The sequence below is a fragment of the Apus apus genome, chromosome 7 (genome assembly GCF_020740795.1).
Source record: "Apus apus isolate bApuApu2 chromosome 7, bApuApu2.pri.cur, whole genome shotgun sequence".
Taxonomy (NCBI): Eukaryota; Metazoa; Chordata; class Aves; order Apodiformes; family Apodidae; genus Apus; species Apus apus.
The window spans coordinates 2,002,382-2,022,715 of record NC_067288.1 but is presented as its reverse complement, the minus strand read 5'-3'; the positions used below and the strand labels follow the sequence as shown (position 1 = coordinate 2,022,715).

Here is a 20,334-nt window from a genome sequence, read left to right as displayed (position 1 = left end):
TGCATTTTTGCCACTTGAATGGCAACAAGGAGGAGTCCAGGTAAGCTTAGGTCTGCTGAGGTGACACAGTTGCTGAAGCTGTATTCAAGTCTAATTAGATAGATATATTTTGTACTTTCAGTAGTGCCTTCCTTATTTTAGCATCTAGGTGTTGGCCTGATTAAATTTTGGAAGAAACATTGCTACGAGGCAGTGCTTACTGGTTTATTATTGATGGGTCATGTTTGATGGGAGCAGTGGGTTTGCTGGAAAATATAACTGAATATGGAGTTGGAGGGCTGGAATAGCTCTCTGTCATATCTATCAGGAGAATGAAAGAAAGATAATAATGTAAGAAAGTCTTCAGTCTGGTGGGATGTATATCCTTTAAAACAAAAACCATCTTGCATACCAAAAAGACTTTATTGTCCTTTTCCTCATTTTACTCTAAGGAGATTACATTGTCTGTAATATATGCAGCTTTTTAATCCTGGGAATTGCCAAGTCTTCATCACTTCTGGATTTTTCAAGGGGTTTCACTGCTCGAGTTCTCCTTAGTAAACATGTTTTAGTTCACTGCTTAGAAGATGGGTTAAGCTGCCCATCATTCAGGCTTTGGTTTTCTTAATGTGTGAAAAGTTGGCAAGCACTTACATAATCCTGGCCTCTCCTCAGCCATTTCCAGGCAACAGAGATTTTAGGAACAAGAAGACAGGGTGGGAGAATCGACCAGCCCTTTCCCCTCCTCTCTTTTTTCTTAATCCCACATTTCTTTATTGTCACAGGGCTGCTAATTCCCATCTCCTTCAGATGCATAACCTTAATGTCATTACTGTTGGTTCCCTGGGAGCTGCTTCACTGTGGGTTATCTTGTCTTCTGATACTTATGCTTCAGTTTGGATGCCATGGAATTTTACAGTCCCATTATCATCACTGTTACTTATATAAGGTATTTTGAAGTCTTGCTTAAAAAAAAAAATCATCTCTGCTCAAGTGAAGATAAAACCACTTCCCTTGGAACTTGGGCTCTTTGATGTGGTGCCATCTCTGCCTTTCATTTGCAGTATTTCTGAGTCAGGATTAAAAAAACGTCATACAAGTAGATAAAGAGAATGGGAGGACATGGCAGACACCAGGTAAATTGTCACTTTGCACTGGGGTCCTGTGGCCAGGGGCCCAGGCTTTTATTCTGCTCAAGGAGAGATGGGGAGATGGGCTGGTGCTGGCACGGTGGTTCCTGGGCTTGGCTGGTGAATCACTCACTTCTCAGCTTCAACCCAGTGCTTAAGCAGGGCTCAGAACTTGAGCACAGCTGACCTTGTGAAGCAGAACTATTCTTTGGATGTGCTAGGGCTGTGTGCCAGGTGAGACAGAAGATGTTCTCTGTGAAGACATTTTCTGGCAGAATCAAAGGCATTGAATTAAAATGTAGACTCTTGACAAGGGAGTGGAGGGAAGAAAATAAGAAAAGATAAAAAAGCCAAGCTTGTTTCAGACTCTGTCACAGTCAGTTATTGTTTTCCTGCCGTTCCTTCATATTCATCAGCCTGATTAACTTCTTTACCCTGGTTGTTTCTCCTGTTCTCCATTTACTCCTGGGATCTCTCAGGTCCTGGTTTTATTCATGCTGCCTCTGCTCCCAGCATCATCTTGGGCAACTACCTGGGCATCTCCACTCTCAAGTTCAAACTGGTCACGTTGCCCTTGGTGGGGAAGATCTTGAGCTGACATTAGCACATCCTGGTAGCCTGCAGATGGGAATGGGATGCAGCAGGATTAGGTGCTGGAGCCCAGGGGTTCTGCTGTGTTCTGGAGCGCTACATTGTGCACTCTGAGAGCTGCTCAGCTAAAGCTGGGGTGTGTGAGTCAGGGCTGTAAGGAAGGAGCAGACAGATGAAAGATTTGTACTGGTTTTCAAGACGATGTAAGTTTTCTAATCCTAAGTGTTGAACTATATATAAACCCATGGAAATGGTGCTGATTTTCAATCACAATTTGATTGTGTGTAGAAGCTCATGAGTGGGGTTCTTGCTGGAGCTGAAGAAGCTGCTGTGCTGGTTAGTGGTGCATTGGGAAGCAGCAGGGCTGGCTGCCATGGTTTACTGGGGCTGGGAAGGCAGCAGGTTGGCTTTGCCCTCAGCAGGCCAGGCTCTGGCAAGGTTTCCAGCAGAGTCAAGATGATGCAGTCTTCAGGCCCAGCCTGGTGCCAACTCGCCAAATGAGGTGATGAACTCCCATGTGTCAAGGCTAAACCTTGACTCCCTGTGGATCCACAGCAGCTCTACAAAACCCCTGGGGCAGAGGGGAGCTCTCCTGTGATTCCCCATCTTTTTGGGGGAGACCGGGGGTTGCTTAAAGGTTTTACAATAAGCCTGCTCCAAAAGAAAAAGGGCTTTACCAACTTCAGGTTTACCACTCAGGGGATCTGAATAGGGTTTCCTTGGCCCTAAATATCAGCAAAAACTATTCATGAGTAATCACATCTGCCACATACCTGATTTTGTTACATACGGGAAAGCTAAAATCCTAACTATCAGGAAGTATTACTATTTTAAAAGGCTAAATCGATTCCAGAACGTATCTGCAACAAGCAGGGATGGCTGGAATAAATAACATGTTACCTTTTCTAAAGATCTGTTAATTTTTTGTTTGGAAAGGACTCGCTGTTTACCTCTACACCTGCACATGAAATGTACAGGGTACAATCATAACAGCCGATTTAACACTCATCATGGGATTAATTTAATTGTTCTAATTTCCGAACTCTTGCAGCACTAACAGCTTTCCATTGTAAAACTGTATTGCTAGAAAAGGTAGAATAAGAAGGTGTGGTGTGTTTGTGCAGCTTAGTGCTGCTTTGGCAAACTTGATGAGCTGTATCAGTTTTCCTCTGAGATGGTCTCTGATAGTGCAGATACCCCTGAAAAGATCCAGTACCTAAAATAGCAGGTTTTTTTGTGCTGGGTGGTTAACTCTTATGTTTATTGCAGTTCAGTTTTTGGAAGTTTTTGTAATTTTTACTAATAGAAATATTTTTCTGGCCCGTATTGGCATAAAAGGCTACTTATTAGGATTTTTCTGTTTTGTTATCTAAACCCACAAAACAACTGGGCATAAAGCTCTGTTTTGTCCTGGAGCTCCGTCATGAAATTGCATCTTAGCGCTTGAGATTAATTCCTGCTGGAGTTGGAAGAAAATTGCCTCTCTCTCCGTTGCTCTCACAATCTCTCACTCTGCCTTTAATAACACAAACAATGTTTTGCCTTTTTTTCCCCCCATTAAGTGCAAATTTCCACTCCACTTACCTGCAAATGTCATTTTTTTTCAGCCTTGCGTGCGCTGTTCTTTCCTATCTGTCTCAAGCTTCTCAGCCCCAGCCACTGTTCTCCATTTATCACTCAGCTCCATAACACTTGGTATTGCAAAACCTCAGTCTCTGTGGCTCTCTATTCAACACCAGTTATCATTTGCTGCAGTGCTATGTCCAAAGTAGACAGTAATAACTGATAGATAAAGCATAAGAAATAAAAAGTGTGGCAGAAAATGAGGAATGAAACGGTAATAATGATATCAAATGTAATATGTCAAAGAAAAGATACCTATTTCAGTATTTATACTATACACAGTATTCAAAATATGTGTTACAGATACATCAATCATGAACATTTTGGGACATGTAATATAAATACTGGCATATGTCTGAATTCCAGATGGGTTTAGGAAAATATCGTTTCAATTCTTTCACCAAGCTGCCCTGTCCAGGCACTAAAATAAAGAGGAAATAAGCCAGACACCACTCTCTGGGGTTAAATTTATTGGGGGTATTGGTGATGTTTTCCTTTCTACATATACAAAATACCCCTAGTGCAAGTTTAAGCATGGCAATACGGTTAACTTTGTACTTGAAAGTGTTTAAAGGCACTGCTGCTTACTGCTAGATAAGCTTGGAATTGCTTTGTTTTTAATGCATAACTCTGTTTATTGCAGCTACAGTTGTAGTACATTGGTGAGAGCCTTGTAAAAATTCAAAATATCATATTAATGTGTACTGCAGTACTAAGATTTCAGGCTGTAGTTTCCTAATTACTTATTTTAAAGCACTTTGCTGCAATAGTGTGTTTCGAAGCACATGATTTCAGGATAGATCTTGCTTGTGCTGTGCTTATAAGGGGATAGAAACCAGAATTGCACGAGCCCTCAAGCCCTTAGAAAGAAGAGATTGTCTTGGGTTTTGTCTACCCTGAAGATTTTCAGCGTGGCAAATCCCATGTGGACTCCTGGTTTGCTGTTGATGCTGTGTGCAGCAGCATCCAGGACACCCTGTCCCACTCCTGGAACCATGTCATCTCCAAGTAGGAGGCCTGGAATGATTGCATCACATTAGTTTATTATCCTTGGATGGATATCTAGATATCTTCCTATATATAAAGGAGAGGCTATTAACTTTTCTGCCTGTTGCCACCCAATTTTCCCTTCTCCTAGTTTCAGATATAAAGCTTCAGCTCAACAAAATGCTTGAAGGTGTTGTTGGCCTTTGGGTTGGAATCCAGGCAGGGAGAAAAGCACAAAACCACACAGAATACAGCTTGAGTCGTTCTGCAGAGGAGAGGGAGGGGAAATGAGCCACCCGTTTTCTTTGGTTCCTGTGGCATGAGATGGATAAAAGGACAAAGTGAGCATCACCAGATGTGCACGGAGACCTGATAATGTGCCAGGTTCCTGCACCGCCCACCCAGTGCAGCTCCTGTCGTCCTGAGAGCTGGAAGAGCGCAGGGAAGCTGAGGGCTGCAAGGCAAGGCTACTCCCCCACATGTTTTCCCACACAGAGAAGCCTCCACTTTGCCTAGATGCTGCATCAGCCAAATCCTGGGGCCTCAAGGTCTGTGGGAACAGGTCCCACAGGCTCCTGGCAGAGCGGCACAGAGATGCTCCCCATCTGGCCTGCTCCTCTCTTCAGTTCAAGAAACAAACCACAGAACAAAAGCCGCCGCTACAAAACACGGCTACGGCATAAGTAAGGAAATGAAAGCCAGGGATTAAAATTGCTAAGTAACTTAATGAAGGAGTGATGAACCTAAGTCATACTTGCCAAGTGCAAGGTCTTGCACCAGGGTTGCAGCGATCCCTAGCACAAATCCAGGCTGGGCAGAGAATGGGTTGAGAGCAGCCCTGAGGAGAAGGACTTGGGGGTGTTGGTCAGTGAGAAGCTCAACACAAGCTGGCAACATGCACTGGCAGCCTAGAGAGCCAACCATCTCCTGGGCTGCATCACCAGCAGGGTCAAGGGAGGTGATTCTCCCTGTCTACTCCGCTCTGGTGAGATCCTCCTGCAGTGCTGGGTCCAGTTCTGGAGCCCTCAACACAAGAAGGACATGGAGCTGTTGGAGTGACTCTAGAGGAGGCCACAAAGATAGATGCTCAGAGGGCTGGAGCAGCTCTGCCCTGGAGCCAGGCTGGGAGAGTTGGGGTGTTCAGCCTGGAGAAGAGAAGGCTCCAGGGAGACCTTAGAGCACCTTCCAGTGCCTGAAGGGGCTCCAGGAAAGCTCCGGTCTTCATTGGTAGGGTCTGGATTGGCACCTTTTGTGCTGCACACACTCTCAGGTTCCCTTTCCTGGGGAAATGAAAATTATAAAATCATCCTTTTGATTTTTTAATTTTTTTTTCAAAGTCAGAGGTCCTGCCCTGTCAGTGTCAGTACCAAGTAATTACGACATTTCCATTTTCATACACCAGCCTCTTCAATGTTTTTTGGAATAAATGCATTGGAAGCTGAGATAGAAGTGCACAGAAAGGATGTTGCTACTAAAGCCAGTTATTTTAAACTCCATGCAATTAGCTTATATCTGTACTGGCCATTTCATTTCAAATTTGTAGTGATATTCTTCAAAGAATGATTTCTCATAATGAATTTATGACAGTTTTAGCTTATTCCACTTACGGGTCACTGCATATTACAGACATCAAAGTAAATGATTGCCCTGAGTGTTAATATTCTTTTTCTTCTGGATTCCATTAAAAATGGTTTTGGAGGAAGAAGTATTAATTTTTCCTCTAGTATTTAACTTTTGAAAATCTGGAAAATAAGTGGATACTATTAATAACTACTTTTAGCAAGTCAGAAAATAACAGAAAAACTACTTGTGGTCTAGTTTTCAGACTGGACTTTGTTTTCCGTCTTCATCCTCCGTTAAGTAAATCTGTGTAGTGCTCTGTTGAGAGGTAGAATGATACCGTTGAGAGGTAGAATGATACCATTTATCAGGCTCTTGATGGATGTGATTTTAAAGTAGAAAGTTTAAAAAAGAAATTATGGTATTTCTTTCTAAGCATATTAAAATAGCGGGGTCCAGAAGCAACATGTGATTGGAGTCTTGCTGGTGTTTGCTAGTGGGAAAAGACTAGTAGTGAAGGTCTAATGCCCCAGAGCCTTGGGCAGCTGTTGGGAGCAGGTTTTCAGGACCAGCGATATTAGAGGTGTAAATTATTCTTGCAGAGATGTTCCAGTGACTGGTGGGAGCAATCATTTCCCATACTGGTCATGTTTCCATGCCTGAATCATTTTAATGGGTGGGTTTCTGCTCAGGACCCCTCTCCCTGCCCTGGGGAGTGGGTGCTGTTGAGAATGTTGGACACAGCAGTGTTGGCAAAACGGAGTCAGCAGCAATGGCAGGGTTGCTGCTGGGAGTGAATGATGCTGCTGGACGTGCAACTCCCAGTGCTGCTCTCCAGGAGGTTCAGAAGTGTGTAATCCTTCCATATAATTGTTTATTGCTCACTTTGTGGTAAACCCGCCTGCCTTGCAGCACTGCCAGCATCGGCCATTTGATAACGAGGCAGCTGACCAAAATACATAGGTCATAGATAACATTTGTTGCTTAAAAACATGGTAAATAAAGCTTTGTAAGTTTTTTATTTACATGTTTCTTCCATGATTGTGAGGACTGGGAAGCTTTTATTTTTAGACCTGAGATTCTCTTTTACTTTTTTAATAGCTTAGGCGTCTCAAAACTTGAACTGAATCATTAAGAAAGATGAGCAGTAAGATTTTGAAAGCTGTCAGCAACAGGAGCTCTCTGTGTCCTGTCTTGGTACTTGCTTTCCAGTGATTGCCTGGTAGGTGTTAATTGTAAATTCTGCTGGTTTGGAACAGAGGGTGAGACAAGATACAGGCAGAAATGAGCACACAGGAAGGAGATGAGGTCCTGTGTCTCAGTGCTTCACTCTGTACCTTGGGGTGGTCTTACTGGCCATACTGGTGTGGAGCATTTAAACGTTTTTTAGTAAGAAATGTAAAAAAATACTTTCAGAAGCAACATACACTAGAAGATGCAAGAGTGAGGAGCACCTGCAGGAAGAAAAGTTGTAGTGGGAGAGCACCGATTATTTAACTGATCTTCAAAAAGACAATGTCTGTTGTACTGAACGTGCATGAAATGTTGTTTTCCTGATGCAATAGTTGCTGCTTTTGTTAGGTTTTCCACCTGTTAGGCAATTGTATGCTCTCATCCTTACTGAGCAGGAACGTTTTTCACTGCTTCAGCAGTTGTTTTGTGTTTGCTTACTTGATATTTTGATTGTGCTTCATCACAATATGTGAATGAAGCTGGTGAATATTTAAAATCCACCCTGGGGAGAATGATGATATTTTGTACAAAATTATTTGAAACCTCAGTGGATGTTTTTAAGTGGATATTTTTTTTTAATTCCCCCTCTCCCAGGGAAGTTAGGGTGTCTCTGCAGGGGCTGGACTCCTCAGACATTTTAACAGGCTTGCTTGGCCAGTGCTGCAGTGAAGGCCACATGTGGGCAGAACACAACCTGATTTAATGATGTTTTCACTAGAGAAAGTGAAAGAGAACTGGAGACTGCTGTTGGGGAAGCTCATTAGCTGTATTAACTGGCTTGTTGAGCTCTATAGCCTTAATTACTGCATGCTCAGGGTGATGAGCTTAGCAAATCCAGGTCTCCCCGAGACCTGGTGTGAACTCAGAAGGTGCTGCCCCATTTGCTGTCCTGCTGCTGCACATTTTGGGACCATTGGGAAGGTAACAGTGTTCCTCAGCCTACGTTGGTCCACCTTCCCCAGGAGGTTTGCTGATGCTGGGGTGGCCTCTGCAGAGGTTTCCCAGGAGGTTTGAAGTCATGAGATGGTCATGGGGAGGTGAGTGAACTAAGAGGAGGGGATTTATTCCTGTTGGTGGGTGAAATCAGGGTCATGTCACCTACACACACAGACAGGGGAGGCCGATGGCATTCCTGGTGTTCTGGAGACATTGCTGGTGCCCAATACATCCCTCTGCCCCTCTGGAAAAAGAAACTGGAAGCATGATAGACTTATGAAGGGGAAGGGGAGAGCTAGAAATACAATGTTTTCAAAATATGTTTTTTTTATTTAGTGAAATTGGTGGATTTTTTTTTTTTCCTAAATGAGAAGCATTTTCAATTTTTCTTATTTTTTTTTTAGACAAGATACCTGGAACATCTGTTAGGCACTTGCCAAATAGAGCTACCATAACCAATGTCTAATCTCACAAAGTTGAAGGTGGCAGCTTCCATTCCTGTTTCAAGTAGAGGTGAAGGCTGGAGCTGGGACTGTGTGAACGTCTGGGGTTCACGTCAGCTCTACAACAGTGAACTCCCACTTCAGCAAGCATTGCTGATGCTTTTGGCATCACTGCCAGCTCTGGCCACTCCATATGAAATTCCTTATACAGGATATCTGCCTCTGGTGGAACTACAAATCCTTCAGCCACCTCTAAGGATAAAATGATGGAGCGTATGTCTCCGTCTGTACCACGTGTGCTTAAACCTGGGCTGGAAAGGGCTCAGCTTGATTTATTTCTTGCTATAAAGTTGCTTTTCAGCTTTGGTTGTTCCCCTTTGCTTTTGCTGATAGCTGAGAGACTCAAGTGCTCATTTTGGGAGGGATTTCTACATTTCAGCTGGTGGAAAGAGGAGCAGAAAATTGGACTTGGGAGAAGGGGAGTCAATATAAGAGAGAACTTCCAAGGGGCCAGGTTTTTTAAAATAAAAACAAAGTTAGGGAAAGAAAAAAATCCTATGAAAATAGATTTATGCTTTTAACAGCAAGCATGGTGATAGTATGAAAAGGCTGGCTGGATAATTCAGGCTCTTCTGCATACAGAGGATGATGCAGCTTGCAATTGTAATTGTAGGTACATGATAAAATAAATCTGTATACATGTTTTTGATGTGAAGCCCTAGTTTGCACAGATAGCGAAGTAATACTGAACGAAGTGAACATGCAGCTTCCTGAACAGGCTGGTGTTTGTTCTCAACAGGAAGAAAACCTTTTGGGTTATTTTTTTCCTTTAAATTGGTTGCTCCTTGCTCCCACAAGAAAACCTATTTGAGTTCACATGCAGCTCTTCCCCCACGTGGGCTGTGAGCGCGCCGGCTGCACGCTTCTGCTTGCTGCTTTATCTCCTGTGTCATCTTTCCATGGGATAGCATCAAAGGCAGGCAGCTTGAAATAAAATAAACAAGCTGCCGGATAGTCCCATGCATGGGAACATAAAACCAATGCTTTTTAATAAGGTAATAATATTATACTTGTGTGTGTGTATATATTTAAATGTATTTTGTATTACAGCAGCACCTGAAGGCAGCAGTTGAGACTTAGAAGTGGCCGCTCTACCTGCAAACACAGCACAAAGGGGCTCAGGTATTACCAGTTCTTCCCCAAAATTTCAACCAAATCAGCACTTTTATTCCAAAATCCATGTAATTCCAGGGAAATGACCTGGGGGTAAGTTTCCAGACCCCAAGGAATAAAATAAAGGGCAAATGCTGGAGAGGGTCCTTAAGGGTATGGTATGCAGTGGAGGAGGAATTGCTGCTGTCCTCTTCTCCCAAGATTTGGATGTCAAACACCACAGTGTGAGGGGATGATTTAGATGGGTGTGGGAGGCATCTTGCCATCAAGCTGCCCTCTTTCCTTGGTTTTCTTAGTTCCTTTAGCCATTCAGAGGAAGGAAGCTGCTGCGAGAGAGAGAGAGAGGGAAGGGAAGGTTTGACTGTCCAGTGTGGTAGAAACATGGGATGATGTCAGGGTTGGAGAGGTCCTGGTGATGTTGTCCTTCTGCCAGTGAAATGCTGCGGGTTTACCAGATCACCTTCTTTTAGGCTTGAAGAGCAAGGAGCTGAACATAGGAAATCCCCAGCCCTTTCAGTGGTGGCTGGGGCTCCAAAATCACTGACTTCAGGTTGCTGTAGTCTCTGAGAGTGAGTCAAGGTCAAAACCTGCTTCATTTTTCATAAGGACTTGGCTGGATGCACAAGTTTAGCAGCTTGTATATTTGTGGGATTTGTTGCTTCTGGAGCTCTCCCGGCTCTCATAGTTGCTCCATCCTGTCCAGCTTTTCCAAAGATTAACATCCGTATGGGAATGCTGTCTCTGAAGCTGTGTTTACACTCATTTCCTTCCGAGGGAAAACAGTCAGCACCAACCCAGGACTTTGGCAGCGCGTTGGAAGCGGTGATGGCAGATGCGAGGAGATGGTGGCACGTCTTTCCAAAGTACAGCTTGTTCCTAGCAGGCTGTGTTTTAAGTTTTCTGCAGCCTTTTTTATAAGAAAGAAAAAAAAAAAAAAGAAAAAGCAAGCAGAAATCTTGTAACAAGCCCAGGGCATTGCTCAGCCTTGCAGCAAACCCAGCCGGGCTGGCCACCAGCCAAGCCTTTGCTAACCACAGCCATGCAGCTCCTCTAAGAATAGCCCTGGTGCTCTTTTCAAAAAGTGCCTCCTCCAATAAAAAAACCCAAACCAAACAGAACCAACAAAAAACCAAACAACTTCAGCAACGCATTGTCTTCATCCTTCTTGTTGAAGAAGTGGGGTTTGGAGGGGATTTCCCCCTCCCCCCCACGAGGTTATCAGTTTTTCTGCCTGAGCCTGCAACGAGCTATCAGTAATGCTGAGAAGTATTTTTGGACTTCATGTGGTGAGTCAGGGCTTAGCCATAAATTGGTCATGGGACAGAAAGGATATGGGTTGTCTGTTACCCAGTGTCTAGTTTCAGTGATTTCAGAAACAGAAGCAATTTCTCAACTGATGTTAATTAGACTCATAACTCTTCCTGAGATGATCTGAGGCAAGGATTAATTATAAAAGTTTCTCAGTGTTAGAACATGTTCCTTTAGTTAAAGTTTGGCATGATTTCATTTTACTGTTAGCATGAAAGAATTTTCTTCTACCTAAAATCCCTAAATGCACCATTCTATCTTGCTACGTAAATAACCATATTTATGAGTTTATCTAAACAAATCTAACTGTTAAATGGGAAAAACACATAAAACGCCCAAGTGCTACCAGCCAGTTCAAAGGCTCATGGAGTGGACTTGCATATTCCTCTTGGGCTTGGTTGTGTTTTGGAAACTGCTCTTCTGGTTGTGCTGGATTTTTCACTTAAATAAAACTCACCATGGATTATTTTCCTGTCTTCATTTAAAAATATAAGTGACCTAATGAAGTGCCCTTATACACTTCTCTATTTGTCTCCATACACAGCTTTTCCAGGGCAGCTCTGTGGAGTCTGGATGGAAATGGGGATACAGTGGTCCCACATTAAACCACCTCCTTTGGGTGTCTTTCCTTAAAATTGTCTGTAAAATTGTGAAAGTTTGAAATTAGGCAGGTAACATCAACCTTGTCAGTTCACCTTTTAGAAAACCTCAATCAAAACGGTCAGATGGGTTTATGGAAGGTTTGTTTTGACTTGATGGTGCAGAGTCACAAAAGGCCAGATGAGATGACATGTCTTCTTTCCTCCTTCTCTGTCTCCTGTGCTCCTTATTATCTTGGGGGTAAATTTTAGCAGGTTCTCACTCTCACAGAACTTTCCCTGGTAATGATCCCAGCAGCACTTTGGAAAGCCTGGCCAGGTTTTAATTTTGTTCACTTCTTTACTTCATAAAGCTCTTTTCTTACCATTAAGTCACATAGCCAAGTAGTAACGTCACTTTTTTTTTATATCATACTTCTGTGAGTACTTCAAAACCAAAGAGATTCAAATATAGTTCCTATGGGTGCTGTGTCTGAAGGGTTTTTTCTAGAAAAGCATTGTATAGCCTGTCCTTGAGCTCAGATAATATTATAGAAAACTTTTGGGGATTTTTTTGCTTGTAATAAATTTAGACTTAGATTCTTATCACATGTTAATGTTTTTAATAATCTGAAACTACAGATCTCCCTAGTTTTATGGCCTGTGCTCATGACTTCTGCATTATGTATGCTGATGATTACTATGTGAATGTAAATTATCAAACTGATTTTATGACAGTGGCATAGAGCATAAAGCTGGGTTCACATAAGGAAATAAAAGCAGTGGAAACACAGCACTAGAATGATAAAAAAGTACTTTGTGTCATGCTGGGTGACAAACCACAGAGGAATCTGTAATTTGGATTTCTGCTGAAACCCTTTTGTGAAGGGGTGCTCCATCGTCACTCCCCCTCCAGTCCTCAGTGTCCCCAAACTTGGCCCAGTTACTGGTGAGACAAAATGTACTGGATCTGCTTGGAGCTTCCAAATGGTGACAGATTAATTCTGAAAGACAGATTACAAACATGCATCGTGGCCACAGTCTGAGTCCTATAAAAGTGATGTATGGCTGGTGCAGAACGATAAAAATTTGTATCAAGGGAACAGCTTAATTAACTATTCTTGATTAAAGCAGTACAGTATGTGAATTTAATAGCTTGTCTTCAAAAGCAGCATGTGAAATGGCTTATTGCTTTGGTGTGTCTTGCTGGCAAACTGTGAGCTGCTAGAGGTTCTTTGTGATGAATTGAGTTTAGAGGAACCTAACACTAGGGTGGGAGATGCCGAATAATTACTCTGCTCTTGCTTCAAGCTTATTGCCTCATGAATAAATAAGTTGTCAGGAACAAAGTCATGAGAGTGGACTAGGAGTAGGATCAATAGCTGTCAGGAGAGGGAAGGCATCCTGGGATTGCAGAGCAAGGACTTCCCGTCGAATGCCACCATCAACATGTTGGGCGGTGAACAGCATTGCCATGCAGACTTCCAAGGTAGTTTGTGTGTCATCATGGTTGTTGTGTCACTGTAGGTACAGAGAACAGAAGTTTATTCTGTCTCACTTCTGTCATCTCTTAGGTGAAGCACCTCTAGTTCATGACGTGTTTTGTCAGTGGTTAAGTTTTGTGGAGCTCTAATTGTTCTTGTGGTTCTTTGAAACCTTCTTGGTGTGCGTAGCTGAAGAAGGTCACATATTCTGCAGCCTGTTGTACCTTTTATATGCATCAGTGTGGTGCTTGTCTTCTTTTAAGAGTGTGATGGCTTGTGTCCAGCAAGCTTCTAGATCCTGTTGAGCAGAATTACTATGTGAGCTGGTGTTTCCATGTATGCAGCAGGTTATTCCTGCTGACGTGTAATACCTAGTGCTTGGGCCCTGTTTGAATCGCCTCCTGTCCTTTTCAGTTCATCTCTCCAAGTTGTCAGGATAACTTTGAATCCTGCAAAGCAGTCATTCCTGGCTCTATGCTCTCTGTGGTTTTGGAGAGCAGTGGTAATCTCCAGTTCACTATTATTAATCATCTCAGTCCCTAATGAAAATCCAGCTGCAGGACAGGTTCCAGCAAAATCCTACTTGATACATTCCTGCATTTTAACAATGTGCCGTTGTGTAAACTACCTTCTGTGTGGCTTCCCAGCCAGTTTTGCACTCACCCAAGAGTCCTTTAATCTAGTAGGTTTGGACATACAGACTTGGTTTTCCTAACATCTTATGAAAATATCCAGAGAAATGGCAACAAAAGCCTTACAAAAATCAAGGTGTGTCACGTGTTTGCTGCAGCCAATATAACTGAAATGTCATGTTTACATAAGTATGAGATTTAAAAAAAAAAACAAATATAACTTTCAAGTGCTGGTAGTTTACAACATTCTTCTGTGTAAAGTTTTTTCCCTCAAAATTCCAATACTACAGAATGGATGTTTGCCTCAAAATACAAGCCTAGACTGTGAAGCATAATTGAAAGCCACAGGGTGAATTCTGGGAGCAAGTTTTATTGCTGCGGCGTGAAGAGCCTTTCTTATATAATGCTTCACTATTAGTCAAAGCTGAGATTCAGTCAGTCTGATAAATTAGCATAGATGTGTAAGTACTGAACTTTAGCATTATGCAATGTCAAAATGAGCTTAGAAAAGGATCTCCTCGTTGCCTCCTTGAAAATAATATTAAAATTCTGCTTTGCATTTCTTTCACAATCACTACCTCAAAGATATTTATACTTTATCTTGTTTGAAGAACCCTCCTGATTCCAATCAGAGACAGTTTTCAGGGCACGTTTGCCCTGTAAATAGGCAAATATGCTATTTGGATGGTTGGGCATTGCTGCTGCTTCAAAATAAGGCAGGTGAAAAGCATGATCTTAGAGCAGCTATCCTGGCTTTGAGACTGGGCATCTGCACACCTGGGACTGATCCAAGATGAAGAATTAGATTTGGCTCCTAATTTTTTCCTGACCTGAGATGAAGAGTTAGGGTTTGTTGCTAGTTTTTTAGGTTTGTACATGGGATCTTACCTTGACTAGAATGAGTGAAGCTCTGGGTCCTGAAGAAAACAACAAAGGAGTACAATTTCTTTGAGAGATTCTGACATCTCCTGGCACCCTTCTGGGAACAGGGCTTATCTGCAACAGGTAGCATCACTGAAATGAATAGGACTGGCAGTGGCTGAAAATATTGTCTCCTACAATAAGTAAATATAAAGCCTAAACTTCTTAAGGCCATGTCTGTGTCCACGTATTTTCCTTGAAGATAAATGTATGGCAGAAGCTGCCTCTGCAGTTACACCTAATTATACAAGACTATTGTGTTGTATTTTATGAGTACTTTGAAAAAATTAGCAAAATCCCTTAATAGTGTGGTTGGTGAACTCATCTGAAATAGCCTGACCATGCTGTTATTTATACCCAGTGGAAAAATCGATACATTTAAGCCAAGGTAAAACTGAGTGTCTGTCTGAAGGAGAAGGCTGCCTGGGTTCTGGAGGACTGGAAATCATTGCCTCATGCTAATTGAACACCATCCAGCCGTTGCGTGGCTGAATCTTCCAGACTGATCTGACTCACAGGGACTGAGTATCTAAATGAAGTGTATTCTTCATGCCTCAGTCCTGCAGGATTACGAGCACTTGGATTCATTTGATCTGATGCATTCCAACAATATTAAATAAGTCCATTTCTTATTGTCCTTTGCACCTTCTATTTTCCTGGCTGTGGAAGTTCAGCATCTTAGTTTTTGAAAGCTGAGCTGTGAGATGACAAATATTTCTGGCCAGTATTTCTCGCTCTGGCAGGGCTTGAGGAATTCTTGGCTGGCTTTTACACAGCAGGCTGATAGCTTAGACCAAATATAACAAGAGGCAGAGTACAGCATGTAGAATTAAATCCTGTTACTTGGTATTATTTTTTCTTGTCTTGAAATTATTCACAGTTTTCTGGGATTTATGATAAAGAGACAATCATTCTAAAATGTTTTAATCGATACTTAGATGTTAAATAACTTTAAACAAAGCATCTGAAAGATCATTTTGTCTTTCAGCAAGGTAATTAAGCTGTGAAACTTGCTTTCATAATTCCTTGGGGCAGTCCAGTTTATTGAATGTTTGGGATGTAGGACTTACTCCTGATATATCTATGGTTTCTCCTCTGGAACCTTCTTTGCAGCCATGCCAACAGGCACTATTTTTAATCATGCAATGACACAAGTTGCATAGTTTAAGGTCTTTGCAAAGGAACCTCATGGTAGGAGCACAGGGAAGGAGGAGGCCATTGTGTGCATTCAAAGCCATGACTCTACTGCAATGGAGACATCTTTCTTCCTGCTCACAGTATCATTCACATCAGTAAATAAAGGCAGGCAAGGTAGGAGTGGGAACACAGGAGAACAACTACGGGTGCACAGCTTTCCAAAGAAGTGAGCTTTGTGGTGGAGCTTCTGCTCATTACACTCAGTTGATCCCAGTTGCTTTAAATAAGGTTTAAAGATCATAAAATGTGCCCCCATCCCATCTTCCCCCATCTGCTGTTTGCCCTTCCTTTCTCCAGGAAAGGCTGTTTTATCAGTTATGGAATCATATAATGGTTAAGGTTGGAAGGGACCTGAAAGATCACCTCCTCCAGCTGGTTCTACCTATATGTGGCATAGGCTTCTTGAGGTGGCCTCCATTCTCTTCCTGTCACTGTTTGCATGTCTTTCCCTTCAGCTTTCCTTCCCTGCATGCCTTGCCCAGCTGTTTTAAATGTATGTAGCAGTGTTGCAAAGAGTTCTTCCAGTCACTCATTGGCATTGTGATATTTAATAGCTGCAAAATTAATCTTTAGCACATGTGGTCTTCTTCTGGAAGACTAGTGCAGGCCGTGATTCAGGAGAGCAACGTTATGGTCACATGTACCATTTAGGCACCTCTGAAATGAAACAGGCCCCTAAGTGGCTTTGGGCACCTCTGTGAGGTAAAACAGGCACTGAGTGCATTTCAAATCGAGGAGCAAAGTGTGGCCTGCTGGAAATTTACATCAGGAAAACTTTTAACAATTAATTTAAGCATGTGATTTTTTTTTTAGGGCTATGCTCCTTTGCCTCCCATAGCCTCAGTGGTGTGGGAGACTGTGCTTTTCATGAACAGCCAGGGAATGAGAGCGGTTCTGCATTTCACTGATAGGGAAAAAGTGATCCTGACAGGCGGTTCATGCCTCAGCTTGTTTCAAAACTGCTTTTGCAATCCTTCAGGTTGAGAAGTTTTGGATGAGCATTGTCAGATTTGGCTGCTAAGCACCAAGCACGGGTTTTCCAGTTGTCTTTGTCAGAGTGACACAATCGATCTGTTGGTGTTCAGCTCGGGTTGGTAAGCCTGCTGGAAGCTGGAGTGTGCCTCTTGCTAGGTATGGATCTTCTAGGTCTTGCTAGGTCTCCAGTCTGTTTTTAACAGTTTACAAAATGCTTCTCAGAGAAAGGCCAAGGAAGGAGTATGTATCATGGGTCTCTGCTATGGGTCAGTCCAAAGTGGAAAGAAAGTTCCTAACACAGAGCAAATGACATAATGTGTCTTTTGTTGAACACAGGTTCATCAGACCTGATCACCATGTCTTTGCTGCTTCTTATTGGCCCAGACCAGAGAGATGAGAAACAGTCATCACAGCTTACTGATTTTGGTTTTGAAATAGATTTGATTTGTTAATGCTCTCAGTAGCTATCAGGGAAGATTCTTGGTCTGGTGCAGCTGCTGTGCTTTTACATGGCTCATAGTGTTATAAAAAGACAGAGGGATTATGGGGCTTTGGTGACTTAAATAAAATCTGGTTTTGCTCTTAGGATCATTGATGTGGTATATGGTTTGAATTACAGTTCTCATTATCACATTAAGTTAAGTAAGGAGTTAATTAAGTGTAGGGAAGTAATTGAATGCTAATAGTGCAACACTGCAGTGAAAAATGAGACAGTATTTCCACACTAAACTCCAACTTTCTCCTTGTTGTAAGCACAGAGCCTGTGAACGTGCAGGGAAGGAGGCTCCTGACTCAGGCAGAAAGCTTTGATGGTTGGCAGTGCTGGCAGTAACATGCTGAATATTCCTGTGATGGGACAAGCCTACTAAATTTTGAGGTGCTTTTCTTGCCTTTGCAGTCACCTGATGTGAAAAGAAAACAGAGTGTGTTGGCTTCTGCAGATGGCTGGAAACAAACTTCCAGACTTGAAAGCTGGTTTTAATTAGAAAGAGCAGAATTGACATAATTTAAGAATGCCTGTTCCTCTTGTTGCACGTGATTTGTCTTAATTTTGGGAAGAGGTGTTGGACTGTGAGTCACGGAACGTGTGGATAATTTACTTTCTGATAATTCTGTTAGCACCAAATAACTATTTTGTGAAACAACCCGAGGCTCGGGGCAGGAAGACAGATCACTCGCACCAGCTTTTGAGCTTGGGAGAGATCTTGAGCACAGCACCACAAATTTTATGCATCCCTTAGAGGAGTTGAGCTCAGCTTTTTTCTCCTTCAGCGTTTATTTGCCTCAACTTTTTAAGTATGAATGCAGTGTACAAATGTCCCCTCTATATGTGGTAATCAAACTTCATGACGTCTCAGCAGCACATCATAATTTACAGTGACAAAATGAGCACCTTCAGAGGGGGCTCACAGAAATCAGAGAGGTTTGAGCCAGACCTGCTTCAGGTTTTGAAAGAGCTGGGCTCTCTCATCCCTAAATAAGCGATCTAACCTGCTTTTCAAGAGAAATGTGCTTTCCTGTTTTTTTGGGAAACCTCAACAGTAAAAACAGTTGGTAAAGCCACAAGCAGCTTCTGTCCGTTTGCATCCACATCTCAGCCAGGGCTGCTGCAAGCAGAGAAATAAATGCCCTCTCTGAATCCAGGAGGCTAGTCTCACTGGTTTGAGATACTGCATTTAAAACAGGAGCTGCTTTTGCACTTAAATCTGGCAAGACATGAGATACATCCTGACCTCAGCGAGTCTTCTAGTACTGCATGCTCTGCAGGAGAGATGGAGGCAGGTGGGAGGGAGCCCAGAGGGGAGTGGCAAGAATAGGATTAGCAAACGTAAGCTGTAAGGGAAGATGGAAGGAATTGATTTGTTCAGGCTAAAAATACAGAAGGAGATGCAAGTCACTCGATATATAAAATGTTGCTTTAGAAGGTGTGACAGTCGTTTTTTCTCCGTGACCATAGAGAGAGGCAAGAAGACATTGGGCAAGGAATTAAGCTGGTGGTAGGATAAACGTTTGAACTTTTAGGGAAGTGGCAAAATGAAAGACAGGCTGTTGAGAAAACCTACAGGATGGGAGTCTGGAGAACAGGTTAGGCAAAAATCTCTTGAAGTGGTTTGGATATGTGCCCTCAGGGGGCGTTACCTTCCTTTGTGGTGGTTGATACCATGTGAAGCTTTCAGGACACTGATCTTGTGGAGTTTCACAACGCTGTTTCACATTCTGATCAAGGAGCCACTGAAATTTTGTGGGGGAGTGAAGGATCCATCCCTGACCAACCTGATCTTGCACAGCATACAAGACCTTGTTTTCCATGGCCATCCTCTCCTGTAAGCCAACACTGGCCTGTCTGATGGCCATGCCACTGCTAGGGTTGATGCACAGCAGCCATGCTCAGCTGGCACCAGTATTTTCCTGCAGAAAATATTTGCTGTCCTCTGGAAAAGGTGGGCAGAGCTCATTTTGAGTCTTTTCCATGTCCTCTCCCACCTGTGAGGGTGGTTTTGGGAAGCGGTGATGCAGAGGGTGAGATGATGGACCTATTCAAATCCGAGTGGACAGTAAAGGGCATATCAGGCCCACAGTCATTTTCAGTCTCTTAAATATGTATCAGACATCAGTATTTCCAGGCCTGTAATTTGATTTTAAGCTAGTTCTTCACCCAGTATTGCCTTGAGTATTTTCCTTATTTCCTTATTGTTTTGAGCACTGCAACGTCTTGAGCATCCATAGCTATTTTTATTCATCCTCGATGGAATATATTTACTTGTTGGTGCCTCTTTTTGCTAACACGTGCTTATTTATCTGCTCTATTTCCAAGGAAATTTACAGGAGATAAACACTTAAAAACCCAGGCTCTATTACTGATTTAAATGGCTTGTAAAATTTTTAAACCATTTACGATTGTTTTTCACTCTGATGTTTATCATATCTGTTCTCACTGTTACTCTCAGACAAATTTGTTTGGTGAATCCAGACAAAATCCATGCTAATCCATCTGAGGACAGGGAGTTCAGTAAGTGAGCAGGCTGCTGTAAGCTTTGTGAAAAAATAGTAACTTTTTCTCTATTCAAAAGTAACAGCTCACCAAACCCAGGAAAAGATGGTACAAGATACACAAATCAGATTTAAGGCTCCTCCTGCAGCCGTAATACTTCTCATGTGTGTCGCAGGACATATGTGATATTTAATAATATTCAAACTATTATGCCTTTAAAATGTACATTTTATCCATGCTCACTGAAATTTGTCAGGTAGCAGGAACCATAACTTCATTCTCTTGGGTCTTAGATCTTGTGTCTTGTGCAAATTTGAGAATTAATGCAAGTAAAACAGACGTTGAGAGGAGCAAAATACAGACACGGAAAATCTCGTCCAGTGAAATGTCATTTACATAACTGCAATCTACCAAAACTCTAAAAATGTGAGCCTTGGACAGTGCTGGGAGAATGAGAGCTTCTTGTTGGGAACTGAGGCTGGTTGGAGCATGAATTAATAGGGTTTTTATTCTCCCCATCAGCCGCACGGCAGCAAACAGGAGTGTGGTTGGGCACTGGTGTCCAGGGTCTGAGAGCACTGGTCTCGTGTTC

The 20,334-nt window shown here is 42.5% G+C and overlaps 1 protein-coding gene across 4 annotated transcripts in view; it reads left to right on the top strand.

Annotated features, from left to right (window-relative positions):
- C7H1orf21 (chromosome 7 C1orf21 homolog) overlaps window positions 1–20,334 on the top strand; it is a 106,143-nt gene that overhangs the window by 66,782 nt on the left and 19,027 nt on the right. The gene's annotated exons all lie outside the window — the stretch shown is intronic.